We start from the raw sequence: 15248 nt of genomic DNA on the forward strand, positions 1-15248 counted from the left end.
TTTCATGTTACTAGTTTTCACAATTTGTCATCAGACATTTGTTTAAGCTGCCTCTTCAGAGGAGGGATTGTAGATTATTTCAATTACTGGGGTAGTTTTGGAGGCAAATTCAAGATTTCTGCCTCATACCTTTGAGTGTCATCACCAATGTCACACTTTTATTTTCTTTGTGTGTAGTTCAGATTCCCAGAAAAGTTTGTCAAGGAAAGGTAAAACGGTCTGTTATAATTTTTTGAATAATTTGAGATGTTTATATTCTACATGCCAATGTTTAATCTCATACCTTGAAATGAGTTGGGTTGTAGTAACAATTTTACACTTTTATAATGAACCGAGAAATTACACGTTGCTGCTTATCTGTACTAAGTCTCTCAACTGCTTATCCATTTTTTTGTGTACTCGAGTAGGCCTACACAACTTTTGACTTAAGATGGGTTGTGAATAACACCTCCCACCCTGGGTGGTCAACCCCGCTGGTGTTTGAATGCGACCGACAAACAAAACCAGCGCCGGGTGCCTCCGAGAAGTGGCCGCCTTGTCCCTTTGGATTGCATCGCAGCCATCAAACCTTGCTTATTAATTAAAACCCAACAGAAGAGGATCACTCAGAGCTCAGCGTGCGCCGAGAGCCGTCGCACAACGCCTATTAAAGCTCATTCACATGAAAGCGATCCGCAGACAACAGCAGCCTTTCAAGAGCGGCCTTCCCTGCCAGCCTCCGTTTGCTCCCCAGCAGGAGTGTGCCAGTGTGTGTGATCCCTCTCGACGTGCCACTGGAGAGGCCAACCTGCTCCTGGTGCCAACCACTACTTTACCGCTAGGCCAGTGCCAAGGCACTCGCCTCTTGCTCTGCCCGCCGCTCTGTCTGCCAGTCTGAAGATTCCCCATCGGGGGCACTGCTGTCCAGCGCCCTACAGGGCCGCTGAAAAGGCCCTTTGACAGCTCTCTTGAGTGGCACGACTCCCTGCTCTGCAAAGGCTACGGCGGTTTGACACGGTTCTGCAACCAGCCGGGAGAGGGCAACGGTTATCAAGTTGGGCCATCCCATCATTCAATCAGACAAGCCAATTCCGGCGGGAGAGCATGAAGACCATTCGTTTGGGAGCAGCTTCGGTTGAAGACAGGTAGGCCTAATAGAGTTGGACAAGCGTATTACTTCCTGTCTATGTGATCATGGGAATTACAGGTTATAAACTATCTGGAAGGGTTTAAAATGATACCCATTGCGTTCTGTGATTGAAACATAGAGCCAATGAACAAATGTTCACCCCATTGGTACAGCCAAATTCCTAAACTTTGTGAGTTATCACTCACCGTCTAAATTCCTAAGCTATTTAGAATATAATCACATTAAGATAAAGGAAAAGTTACACATGTTCTCAATAAGTGGACAGTAAATGATATGTAATCAACCTTAACCATCAGTTACATTAAGCCAACTAAATCAAATATAGATGGGGTCATTGATCAAGTTGAACAGAGCAATAAAATCTTAGACAACCGCATCCCTGTTTAAGATTTGGCGTGTATGGTAGGCCTATAGAGAATATTGAAAGAAATCCTATATCCTATGTGCTTTTGTTTGGTCCTTGCTGTTCCGACTACCCGCATCGGTTGTAATGATAGGAATCCTTTGGCTATACTTCAGTGACACGACATGAACCAGTTTCTTCCCAGGACACCACATATTGGAAAATAGCACATGCGGTTTAGGAAATTCAGCCTTGTGGGCTCTGAGGTTGTCAAAACACCCACACAATGTCCACTTTCATGTCTTCCAACAGGTCCAGGCATCGCCTGTGACCTGTGTTTCCCCACACAAAGTGCCCTCTGTGTGAGCATCGGCTCCTGGCCTGCGGAGGAGGTGATGTGGCCCTGTTTGGCACAGCATGGCCGCTGGTGTGTGATTAATCACCGCGTTAAACGCTGAAGCCGTGCGTCCCCAAGGTAGAAGGAGCGGCAGGCGGGCCCAACAAGGACCCGGAGCAGCGGGGCCGCCCTGGGTCAGCATCGTCAGTAGCTAATGAAAGACTGGAGAAAAGTCATGTCACATGTGGTTCTGATTAGCACTGAGCTGAGAAAAAGGCCAGGCATACATGGCTACTTGTGATAAGCTTCATATTTAACTTCCAAGACCCAATTTTTTAAATTGCAAGGCGGTAGATCAATTAACATTGGCGCTTTATTCGTGCGCTCTGGGGAATTTGAGCTGTTGCAGCAACAAGGATGAAAGGTTAGTGCAGATTGTAAAATCCAAGCATTGCAGTGACATGACTGTACAATAACATCGGCCATGCTTTCCCTGGACGCAGCCTCCGATGCCAAAACTAAGGTCGGTCATGGTTTGAAAGTCAACCATGTTAGGGGTCTGAGCCCAAATAGAGCGGTTATTTAATTCATCCAGAATGCTTCTGCAGCGGCGAAAGTAGGTAAATCCGACATGGCATGGTCCCACTGCCAACCACGTGCACCCTGCGCCATCCGATAACATAAAAACATGGCTTTGTGTCTGGAAAAGGAATAAGCCCATCGTTTAGATGCCTTTCAAGGTCTGCTCATAACTTTCATTCCTCACAGCTCAGCAGTCACTTAAGTTTAGATCAGATACACATGTTCCTCAATGTGCTGTAGAGATGGAGATAAGCTTCTATAGTGCCTTCTTCTGTTTGCCTTCTATTTTAAAAATTTTTTTTCACCGTTTGGTGTTGGTGGGTGGTGGAGGGAGAGGGGGTGTTGGCAGTGGCCCCCTCCGTCATTCCTACATCACTCAGAATTCACTCTGACGATTGAAGAGCTTTTCATACGAAATCTCCGGGGAAGTGGCAGACTTTGGAGCCGATCTCACTGCCGCCGCCGCTGAATGTGTCAAAAGTTGTCGGTGTTGTGCCTCAGCGCGTGAGCGAGCTCGCCCCGCGTGTGAAATGGAAGTCTCACAGTGATAAAGAATGCACCCTGAGTGTGTGTTCGAGCCAGTGCGTGTGGAGGAAGTGCACTCCAGAGGTGACATGAAATCCTTCGGGACATCAAGAGCTGCAGACAGCTAGCGAGGGAGGTTAAAAAAAACAAAACATGGCCGTCTGCTTTCCGTTCACACACTCGTAGGCCTAGTTTTCGCAGTTTTCCGGCCGTCCGGGCTCAACGCTCCTTCATTAATGGAAAGTCACACATCGCAATCCAACAGATACAGATCTATGCAAATTCCTGCCCCTGTTGAAGTGCGTGCTTAACTCACGTTGTAAGGGGGAGGAGAAAAAACGCGCGCAGCAGGCCTGGTCCGTAGGCGCTGCCGAGTCCCGGGGAATAAGGAACGTGAAACCCCGCTCTAACGTCCAACAAGTTAAGAGAAATCACGCGGTGCCAGGCGGGGGAGCGGCCAGCTACTGGACTCGCCTCACGTAATGTGGCATGAATGAAGCCTTGAAGGTATCGGCTTCCAGTCAATAAACAGGAGAATCAGACGCACGGTTCAGCCGGAGTTCAGACAGACAGACACACACACACACACACACACACACACACACACACACACACACACACACACACACACACACACACACACACACACACACAAACACAAACGGGCGCACGCACATGGTGTACGTTGAATTCACCGTTGGAAGGTAAAAGCAAATCAAACCTATCGCTGGATGTTAATGCACTGGCAGGTCTCAGCTTATTCAGCCGGTAACACAAAACTAACCAAACACAACCCCCCCCCCCCCCCCCAAAATACAGTAGGAGCGAAAATGGTGTTTGACACCCTTGTTTTACATCCAAATTTCTCTCTCTCTCTCTCTCACTCGAGACAGTGAACGTCTGTACCAGTCTTCCAGTCGGGGGGCCATCAGGGGTCTTGGCCGACGCTTCGACTCTCGCCCCGAAGGTTTTGTTTTTTTTCTTGGACGGCGGCAAGGCGGCTCGCACGGCGCTGGCGTCTCCGCTCCGCCAGTTTCATTAAAGAACCCGCGGGGTCGAGGGAGGTCTGCGTGTGTGGTCAGTGGCAAGGGGAGAGCACACACACGCACACACACACACACACACACACACACACACACACACACTGGTTCCAATCAACTCTTATCATCTGCTTAATCCACTTCCCGCACTTTTATTGCCTTTCACCCGCAGCCCTCCCTCCACGCCCCCGTTTATATTTCTGACACACTCTCTTCTGTTGACCTGGAATAACTCGGACCTGTGTCTGTGTGGCACATGCCCTCCCTCTGAATCCCACTAACCCACAACACACACTCACCCTCTCACACACACATGCACTGACACACTCATACGCACGCCCACACACCTCATTTCTCTCAACTCTTGGTCTCGCTCTCTCTCTCTCTCTCCCCCTCTCGCTCTCGCTCTGTGGCCTGGGGGCATATGGTTTTCTTGGGCAAGAGATAAGAGAGATGTGTCAGCCCGTGGTACTGAACAAACACATCTTTCATTTCTTTCCTTTCTTCTCTCCTCCTTTGACTCCCCCCACCCCCCCCCCCCTGTCCAGCTCGCTCCTTCCGTCCTTCCTCGCATCTCCCTCTCCTCAGTTTTCTTCTCCCTTCGCCTCCTCTCCTTCTGTCTCCTCTCCCTCTTCCTCTTCTCCTCTCCTCTTCTGTCTTTTCTGACGGCTGGGTGTAATTAGAAGAGGGAAGAGAGAAAGAAAAGCACTTTGTCTTGTCGCTGAGAATGAGCCACGGTTTAGTTTGCGGATGATGGAGAGGGGGACGAGAATGGACTTCAGATGGTCTCCAGGAGCGAGGAAGAGGGGCGGGCGGGGGGGGGGTCAGGGAAAAAGAGATAGACCCCCCCCCCTTTCCTCACTAAATGAAAAGACCCCTCTCCCTTCGGTTCGCCCGGTAGGGTACATCAGAGGCGCACGCACCCCTTTCCGATGGAGGGGTGGGGGTGGAGGGAGAGGAGGAAAGCGCTTTTCTACCAAAACCTCTGCTTCCATTTATCCCTCAGCTCCCTTACTGTAACCGCTAAACTCACACACACACACACACACACACACACACGCACACACAGACTCACATACAATACGCACGCTGGATTTGCTTTGATTCCTGATTGCCTTGGGTTCTGCGGTGGCTCGATCAGGTTACTGTTCAAACCATTTAAACCAAAGCGAAAAGATGTCTGTGTGTGTGTGTGTGTGTGTGTGTGTGTGTGTGTGTGTGTGTGTGTGTGTGTGTGTGCGCGCGCGCGCGCACGCGCACTCATTTTTATTCATGTAAATACGTGCCTGTGTGTCTACCTGAACTGGTTTGTTTGTCTGTGTCTGTGTGGGTGTGGGTGTGGGTGTGCGTGCTGGTGTCTCACTCAGTGCGCTGGCGTTTCCCGTGCCAGTGGTGGGAATAGCACACTTTCAGCTGCTATTATTAGCTCCCTGGTTCCATACAGGCCTCGATTCTTTCCCCCTGTCTCCTGTTTGACAGCGGCTTTTCATTATTATCTGGCTCGGTCGCTGGAAGGCTATTCACTATCACAGCTAGCGACACAGGCAGGACAGCCCCGCTCTCGTTCCACAGAGGGCTTTTTATAGACTCTGCGGCTGATAGATACATTGTGCGAGTTAGTCGGTGTGTCAAGGACCAGGGTGTAATGCTTCCCAGAGCCTTGTGGCACACTTAGCTTTTCATTGTCTGCCTCAACGCACACTCACACACACTCAGACGCCCGGTTGCGGCAAGCCCTTGACGGGCAAGTATTCCAAGGGTGCAATTCTGCTTATGATGCTCTCGCGTGGTAGTTAGATCATTGGGGAAAGGAAAAAAAAAAAAAAAAAGACTGCACACACATAACACTAACACACAGATAAACTCATACCACCCATCTCATGATGCCCCCCCACCTGACCATCGGCATCATGGAGTGTCTTCCATTACAGATAAGTGCAGCAGCGATATTGACAGGGTCATGATGGACCAGCGCACCCTTGACCTTTAGCGGCCGCGAGCCGTTTGACCAGCCAGATGGTGAGAGAGAGAGAGAGAGAGAGAGAGAGAGAGAGAGAGAGAGAGAGAGAGAGAGAGAGAGAGAGAGAGAGAGAGAGAGAGAGAGAGAGAGAGAGAGAGAGAGAGAGAGAGAGAGAGAGAGAGCAGGGGGTGGATCTCAGTTCACACGTATGACTTATGATATGTTTCCATTTGAAAACATATCATGTTGCAGGCTTGCATAAAGCTATGCTGAACTGAAGACAACGGTGAGATGAAAGCGGAAAGGAAAGACGTGGAAGCCGAAGGGTGGAAATGGTAGGCAAACCTAGAACCAACCCCCTGGTTTTTACAGTCGAGGCCTGTCAAGACTTCCACCTCAAAATGCTGTTATACATTTTTTTTATTACTATTATTATCCATTTCTTTAGATTGTTTTAGTTTTAGAGATTTTCAGGACCACAAAAACGCTCTTGTCCAGGGCCCCCCTGAAAAGGCCCAGAGCCTAATTTGAAGGCAGGAAAAGGTTGACACAGATCGTCATTGTGAGGAGGCTGTTCTCTGTTACCGAGGGAAAAGTCAAAATAAACAGTGTTTTGGAAAATGGTCGGAGAACCCGGCGCAACGCTGTGAATAAGTGCCACTCAAGGCTCCGTCTGCAGCCGCTGGTGTCAATCTGTCTGCAGTTACCGGTGGTCTGCATGTGTCTCAGTGTATCGATGTGTGTGTGTGTGTGTGTGTGTGTGTGTGTGTGTGTGTGTGTGTGTGTGTTTGCTGCCACTACACACACTGTTTTGATTGCATGGGAGCTCTTTGGCTCAGAGCAAAAATAAACGTTGGACGGGAAAGCCCTCCACTGGCCCGAATCACAACACGCGGGAAGGCACTCGTCCTCCCCGCTCCCTTGTGTTCAATATCTGACCCGAGACCAGCCCACTGTTGGCTTAGGAATGTTGTAGGTCCGTCCCCCGAGCTCTAACACTGACCTGGGACAAGCGCCTTGCAAGTTCCCCGCGGTTCGAGACCCGACCCCAGATCGGTGGGAGTTCAGCGGTTCAGATGTGCGGCTTATCGAGAGCGTAATATTCTGTGAAGCCGTCGAGAACGCCGTCCCAAAACTCCCAAAATAAGATGGGGCTTTTTGTAGTCCACTCGAGCCTCCTTTAGAAACATTTGGCTTTGATTTACTCCTCAAAGTTGTTTTTTTATCCGCCCTCATTGTGATTCTTGTCAAGGATTGGGATCTAAATATAGGCAGCGTATCCATATTCAACATCTTTTTAAAGACTATTCCTTTCCTGCTCAGACACCTGGGTTTCTCTCTCTATCGCCCTGTTATTCCCTCTCGCACTCTCTCCAACTCTCTCTCTCTCTATCTCTATCTCATCCCACACACAGTCAGCTGAAGAGGATGTGACCTATTAGCCACGGTTTCCCTCTGAGTCTTTTTTTCCCCTGGCCTTGATTTTTTTCAAATGTTAAGTTTTTGTGGGAAGGTAGCCGGAATAAAGCCGAGGAGTACTGTCATTTCCCCTTCCTGTTAACCCAACCGCCTTTGTTGTTCCAAGGTTTTGGGGTAGCTGTTCCAGCCGGGCCTGCTGGTCAAGTCCCCCGCCCCCAACCACATACACACACGCACACACACGCAAGCTGCTTTAGGGGCTGATACGAGCTTTAGACGGCTTGCTGTAAATGTCCCTGCAACCCCCCCGCCCCCCTTCCTCTGGGTGGTCGTATTTGTCAGGTGGTCGATAAAAAACCCCAACAGCGTTTGGACTCGGTCCAGAAACAAAACTGTAACCCCCTCCTGGAAGGATACAACATGATTGGCCACCGGGGACCGCAGGCTTCCCCTTTTTGCCTTATCATAAGCTGAGAAACGGAGAATTAACTGCCTTGCCTTGAACGCTCCGTGTTATTCCTGAGCGTCCGGGAGACGGGGTCCAGGGAGGGCTGCAGCGGAGGTGGCTGGCCTGTGGCGCTTCAGGTTCCACTGTGAAACAGAAAGCCACCGGGCTGCCTCCCTGATATGCTTCGCTGTGGTCAGAAAAATGTTGGCACCTTGTCATCAATGGACAAAGAAGAACATTTGTCTCCTTGTCTTGGCATTGTTTTTGTTTCCTATCTGTGTCTCTGTGTCTTTTATCAGACTGGTCACAGAGCTACATGGAACTGCTGCCTTCAATGGACAAAGGAGAGTTTTCTTCTGCGTGGACGGTGTGGTCTCGCTTAGTTGTGCTTGTCCACTTGGCTTCTCAATGCAAACCCGTGTACGTCTCTTATCTGTCATCTGTAAATGACTCCAGAGCTCATCAGTTCTCCTTTGACCCCCTTAGCCAAATACTGCAGCTCTGTAGCACCGCCGTGGAGGGGGTCGAAGTTCACCTGTCTTCTGATCTGGCAAATGGCCTGACCTTTTCAAATCTGATTGACCGCTCGCACAAAGGAGCTCCAGTGGCCACTGGCCAGTGCCTGTCACATTGTGGTCCCAACTCTGTCCATAAGGCAGCATGCTTTGGTCATATAGGGGAATGGTTTTCCGGGGTCAAGGGTCATGGAGATGCCACATGCTCGATCGTCTGTCACATGCCCCCCATCCCCAGTCCCTTACGGCGGACGGGCTGCTTTGGGAGTCCTGCTACGACACATCACTATCGGACCTGGCTGCAGTTCATTCAGGGTATCAGTTCCACTTAATGGGGACGGCATGTGTTCCTAGAACGGTCCAAGTTGGACAGAGAGCGCAGATGCCGCTGAGTGGTAATGCCATTGGCGGGAGATTCACATGAACACACACATGCCGTTTGCCGAGACTTTCTGCATTGTTAACAAACTGCAGTCAGCTTAATGTGAGCAAAGCTGGCCGATGGGATGAAATGAAAACTCTTTTGTTCAATGCCGTCATCGCCTTTTTTGGGAATTCTCCCGGGATTAAAATCATGTCTTTATACTCCTATCACAACATCCCCTAAAGGAGGGGAAAGTGCAACATTTGATGTTTTTAGCTCTGACAGATTCAGTTACTCCATTACATTATAATTTCCCCAATGTGATATTTTGACTAGATTGCAAATTTTATGCAGCGTGTTTTATTGTCTCTCTCCCTCTACACCCCCCCCTCTCTCACACACACACACACACACACACACACGTACAGTGGATTTGACCCCGTCCAGACGGATATAGGGCTCAGTTCCACGGCCAAGCGCCTGTGTTAGTGCTGAGGAGGGGAAATGTGAGACCACTCTCCTTCCCGGATCGATGGGCTTGCCTCTGTGCCATCCCAGGGGTCTGCCCACCACCTCTACCACCGTCCCCTGCTCTGCCGTCCCTTCTCTCCGCCTCCTCTCTTCCCCACGTCCCAACTGGCTCTCTGTCTGTCTTTCTCTATCCCTGTGTCCATTTCCACCTCTGTTTCTGCTTCTGCCACTTTTCTTTGTTTCTTTGTTTGTATTTTTTCTTTCTTTGCGCCCAGACTCTCTTTGTACGTTCGTTCACTCGTTCGTCACGCTCACCCATCTCTTCCTGTATCCCCATCCTCGCATGTTCTCTTTCCTCTCTCCCTTTTTATCTCTCGTTCTTCCTTTCTGTCTCCATCTCAGTGGTCCGTCTACCCCCCCCCCCACTCACACACACACATCCCTCCATCCACCTCTGTGCTGCTTTCATCTCTGTGTCTATATTTCACTATACAGTATCCTACCCCCCCACCCCCCCCCATTTATTGATCGGCTCCGGAAGCTTCCAGGTCCGTTATGCCGACGCAACAACAACCAGAGGGATGAGAGAGAGACGGATGGAGGGAGGGGGGGGCAGACCCAGACGGGCTATAGTACACAAAGCAGCTCCCTCATCGGCACTATTGCTCATATGGATTCAACTAGCGTGTGTGTGTGTGGTGTGTGTGTGTGTGTGTGTGTGTGTGTGTGTGTGTGTGTGTGTGTGCGTGTGTGTGTGTGTGCGTGTGCGCGCGCGCGTGCATGTTCATATATTTGGTATATTTGTCTTTGTCAAGGGGGAGCGTGCTTTGTACAAACAGAGTGCACACTGCAGCGCACACTGTAAATCCTGTGTGTGTGTGTATTTGGGAATTCCTGTGTCCAAGTAGACATAAGCGTGTTAATAGATCCGTGCGTGCGTCGCTGGTGTGTAGATGTTTTTGTGTGTGTGTGTGTGTGCGTGTGCGTCAAGAGTGTAGGACCAGTTTCATTTCCACTCTGGGACCTCTCGTTTGACCTCACATGGCCGTGACTGTGACCCCCTTGATGTAAAAAAAAAATAAAAAGAAAGAAGAAGAAGAGGAGAATTCTAGTCGCGGAAGGCTTTTCCTGTAAAAACTTCTTCCTTTGGGTGAGAGCCATCGGTCTGCCTCTGGCAGCACTCCGCCCGGAAGCATGGATCACGTCCAGTCAAAATAGGCCAGTGTTTGGTTTCCACCGCAGAACACGGTTGGACGCCGGTGGCAAAGGCCCCTCGCTGTGAGTGTGTGTTCGGGAGAGAGGGGGGAGGGCCACACGTGAATCGCGAGCCCCCTTTGTATCCACTGTTAATTTGCGCAGAAGCTAAGAAAATAGACAGACACCCAGGCCTTGCAAATGGAGCGTGGCTTTCATCTCGCAAAGCGCCTCCCGAAAACGCCACAGCACATTTGTCCGTACGGTCGCGGGGAAAAAAAAAAGGAACAACATGTGTTAACTGTACGTTGTAATGAGTTGAAAACTCCCATCTGTAGCTCTCCTCCTCCTCGCTGCCTGGCCGGGGTCAGGCAATGCCAGCCATTAATCATCACCTCGCCGTGTGACAGCCGGCGTTTGATTGGAGGTTTGATCCTGTTTTTGTTTTTTTGACAGCTCTCTCTCTCTCTCCCTCTCTTTCTCTGATTCTCTCTCTCTCTCTCTCCGTCTGGCTTCGCCCAGAGGGGTGAAGTGGGGGGTGAGGGGGGGTCGGAGGGAACATCACAGGAGGGCATAATTGGCCGTGAGCGAACACTTACTGGATCAGGAGCAGATCGCCGGCTGAGCCCAGTATGTGTGTGTGTGTGTGTGTGTGTGTGTGTGTATGTGTGCACGTGCGTGCGTCAGCCACCTCAGACCCCCTCCAAGCGAGCCACGGATATTTTTAATTTCCCACCGACATCAGGCCTCAGGAATGCCCGCCCCGTCACCCCTTACCCACCTACGGATACCGAACACTCCCGTTCTTCTCTTTCATTCTTTCTTTCACTCTATCGCTCTGCTTCCCATTATCTTTATTTTCAAATGCAGATCTATATTGACTCATCTGAAACACATGTTAGAGCACTGCGTACCCGTGGACAGTGGCCACACACACACACACACACACACACACACACACACAGACTTTTAACGCAAATTCACTTATTCGGAGTCTGAAAACCGATCTGCGGGTTCAGTTTAAAATAGGCCCAAGTTGCACTCCGGAAATACCTGGGAGTTGGGGGGGGGGGGGGGGGGGGGGGGGGGGGAGAAAGGGAGAGAGGGGGAGAGAGCTGCGGCGCATGTTGTTTTAATCCGCTCTCCCAGGGGGGTCGCCAGAGTTCAGGCTTTCTTCACAGGCGAACCCCCTTCCGACTGATCTGGATCGGAACCCAAGAGCGGTGCTGCTGCCCTCAGGTAGCTCCAGTTAACCCAAACACACACACACACACACACACACACACACACACACACACACACACAGTTTCAGCCCGGTATTTCCCTATATCCACTGGACTCGGGGGCTGGGGCCCTCAACTGATCAAGCCCAGGCCTTTCCTCGGCGACCGGAGCTGCCCGGGTCTAATTGGAAGCTGGGACATGGACTGCTCCATTCAGCACCACGTGAGGACGGATCACGCGTGGACTCAAAATTCCTCCGAGCCGTGATGTAAAAAGGCATCTGTCTCCGTCCCAGTCCAGACCGAGGGCCCTGCATCGCCGATCCAGGGTCCTGCTTGTTCATGTAGGGCAGAGGAAGTGTTTAGTCCCGCCTCCTCCACTAATTACGTCCCTGGGAAACTGGAATTCTAGGAGCCGAGTCTCCGCTCGATCATACATAAACATTCGAGCTCGACACTGAAAAGCATCTTGTTTGGAAGGTTTGCCAGACTCCCCAGCCTTGATACTTTCCACATGAAGGTTTTTTCGCTCTTGGGGAAATATGATAACAGGAGTGTTAATCTGACACAGTGTTGACAGATTTTCAACCCCCCCTCCCCCCCGTGTTGTGAGAACATTTGGAGGATCAAAAGGTGAGAGTGGAGTGAGGAAGGGCTTTACACTTTCCTAGAATCCCCACCGCCAAGGTTACCGGGAGGGTAGGCAGGGTTCACTGCCAAATCTGTGTGTGTGTGTGTGTGTGTGTGTATGTGTGTGTGTGTGTGTGTGTGTGTGTGTGTGTGTGTGTGTGTGTGTGTGTGTGTGTGTGGTCTTTGAGCGCAGGCAGGGTTCACTGCCAAGTCTGCACGTGTGTGTGCATTCACCCTAGTGTCTACGTGTGTTTTATTTGGTGTGTTTAGTGTGGGAAGACCTCACTGCCAAGTCTGCACTAGTGTCTCCATAAGTGTGTGTGTGTGTGTGTGTGTGTGTGTGTGTGTGTGTGTGTGTGTGTGTGTGTGTGTGTGTGTGCACGTGCCCTCTCTCTCCGTCTTTATAAAAGTCCACCTGAAGAGAGGCTGTTTCCTCTGTCACGGTAGATTCCTCTGCGGCTCTTGGAGTGTCGGAGCCAGCAGCGAGCTGTCTTTGGGGGTGGTCCCTCCCGCCGCCCCTCATCCCCTCCGCCCCCCCCACCCCCAGGTTTCGCGTCCCTGGGCCCTGCCTCCCATCATGCACCCTCCAAAAATGAAAGAAGCCTCTATGTCTTCACTTCCCTGGAATGATCAGTGAGATTCTTCACAGTAAAAGTAGCCCCCGCCGCCGACACGAGCATCAATCATGACTTTTAAGCCCTGCATGCTCCCGTTCCGGAGTGCATGGAGATGTTGCCGTCTGTTCAGGTGTTTTATAGTTTTTCGGCAGGAGGTCAATAATGCCGGCGGCCCGTCATTATTACTTTTTCGTTCACGTTTTATGTCACATTCTTTGGCAAACTTTACAATGCTCTTAAAGCATAATGGGAAGTTTTAGAACATTCGACCGCGTTTCACATGTTCCTCACATCTGTACGAGTCCGTTTATAGCCACTCACTTTGACCAGCAGCTCCTGTGGCCGCTGTGTGGAGAACAACCATTTTCTTCCTTTCTTTCTTCTATTAAGTTCCATTGCTTTCGCAAAACCGGGTCTCCGAAAACTATCTAAAGTGTGAAGCGGACCTGACCTGACCTGGAACTTCGGAACCGAAGAGCGGTGCTGCTGCCCTCAGGTAGCTCCAGTTAACCCAAACACACACACACACGCACACACACACACACACACACACACACACACAGTGTGGCCAGGACCTGATGGAACATGTCATGACCGGGCTCCTCTCTAGCGCATGTGTGGACAGGGTTTTTAAAACTGCCGCTCGCTAGCCCAACCAACGAGCGCCGGGCGTGGCTGCTCAAACCATCCCATCCACACACCACAGGAGTGTTTTTAGGGTGTGTTGTAAGCTGCTAAATAAGTAAATAAGGTGGCCAGAGATGAGCTACTTTGTTATTAAAGGGAAGTGAATTGTATCTTCGTTCATGGCCTCAGCTTCTGTATCTCTTCAACAAGCAGAATACCCGCTGGCTGCGCTCCGTTCCATCTCTGCACACTCCATTATTCCCCGTTTTTTTTACATTTTAAAATGTTTTCGTCAGACAAAGAACATTTTCAATGTTTCTCCTGACCCCCAGTCATGTCGGAGAGATCAGCGCCTCGACAGCGATCACAAGTCAAACGGGAGCGGAGCGCTCGGTAATTGGTGGCTTCCTTTTGTCATTGTTCATCTGCGTCGAACGGGGGAAGATAGCATAGAAATGCGCACGTGCATAATGTGCAGTGTTTTTTATTGTTTCTGGGAATGGGATTTGGAGGGTGGGGGGAGGAGGTAGGACTGTGTGTGTGTGTGTGTGTGTGTGTGTGTGTGTGTGTGTGTGTGTGTGTGTGTGTGTGTGTGTGTGTGTGTGTGTGTGTGTGTGTGTGTGTGTGCGTGTGTATGTTTGTGTGTGCGCGTGCGTGCGTGTGTGTGTGTGTGTGTGTGCGTGCGAGGAGAGCCTGGACGACTTCATCTGTTATCTAATATGAGCTGCTTCTTTTTCCACCCACAGATGCAAAAAAACCTGGAACAGTGACATGCATTGCAAATACATTCATTTATTATCATCATCATTATTATTATTGTTATTATTACATACTGAAAAAATAATCATTGACTCATTTAAAAAATGTGTAAAAATTATATATATATATTTTTTTCAACTTAACATTGACAAAACAGGTGTACATCTAAAATCGATTAAATAAAAATGTAAATAACAGTTGAAGAAACTGAAGCATTTTCTTTCAGCTTCTCCAATGACTCAATCTATACTTATTTTTCTGTGTATTTCATCTATTTCTTCCCTCATCCCATATTCTTAGTCCTCCTGTGTCTGATGCCATTTCATTTTTTTCCCCACATTCACCTCCCCCCCATACCTCAAATTTTTTCTCCTCCTTCCATTTATTTTAAAATCGGTCTTCTTTCTTTCTACCTCAGGCTAGTATTTCATTCTGGCACCCCCACTCCATCTCCTTCACTACCAGAATCTCTCTCTCTCTCTCTCTCTCTCTCTCTCTCTCTGCCTTTCTCTCTCCTCCTCTCCATCTGCCCCCTCCCTTCCTATTTCTTTGTCCTATACCTCTCCGGAGCACTAATGCTATAGATGGGTGACGTCAGCCTGGCTGTTGCACTCATTACCGTAATAGCCCGGCTCAGCAGCGCTGGGGGAGTGGGGTCGGGCGAGGGAGGGGGAGAGCTGGTCGTAGTTTACTGGTCCAGCGTGGGTTAGGTGTAGCGGATCATCTCCCTTTGTCTGTCTCGCCACTGGGCTGCCTCTCCTCCGCCTTTGTCTGCGGCCGTACCTTGCCTCTGTTGCCTTCCCGCACCTTTTGTCTTTGTTCCCTTTGTTACGCCGCAACTTCTCGGCCACTTTCTCTTTTTGTATCTTTCTCCGTCTTTTGACTCGCCGCTCTATGTCTTTCTCTCCCTGACATCCCCCTGTCCGCACAGAGCACTAATGATGATGAGGACCCCACCCACCCCACCCCCACGCTGATGTGTAGGATCCCTTTCCGCTGGCAGGACCCCTCTGGGAGGTGTCAGTACCACTCTGACAGAGTGTGTGTGTGTGTGTGTGTGTGTGT

Source organism: Zeus faber (assembly GCF_960531495.2).
Source record: "Zeus faber genome assembly, chromosome: 2".
Taxonomy (NCBI): Eukaryota; Metazoa; Chordata; class Actinopteri; order Zeiformes; family Zeidae; genus Zeus; species Zeus faber.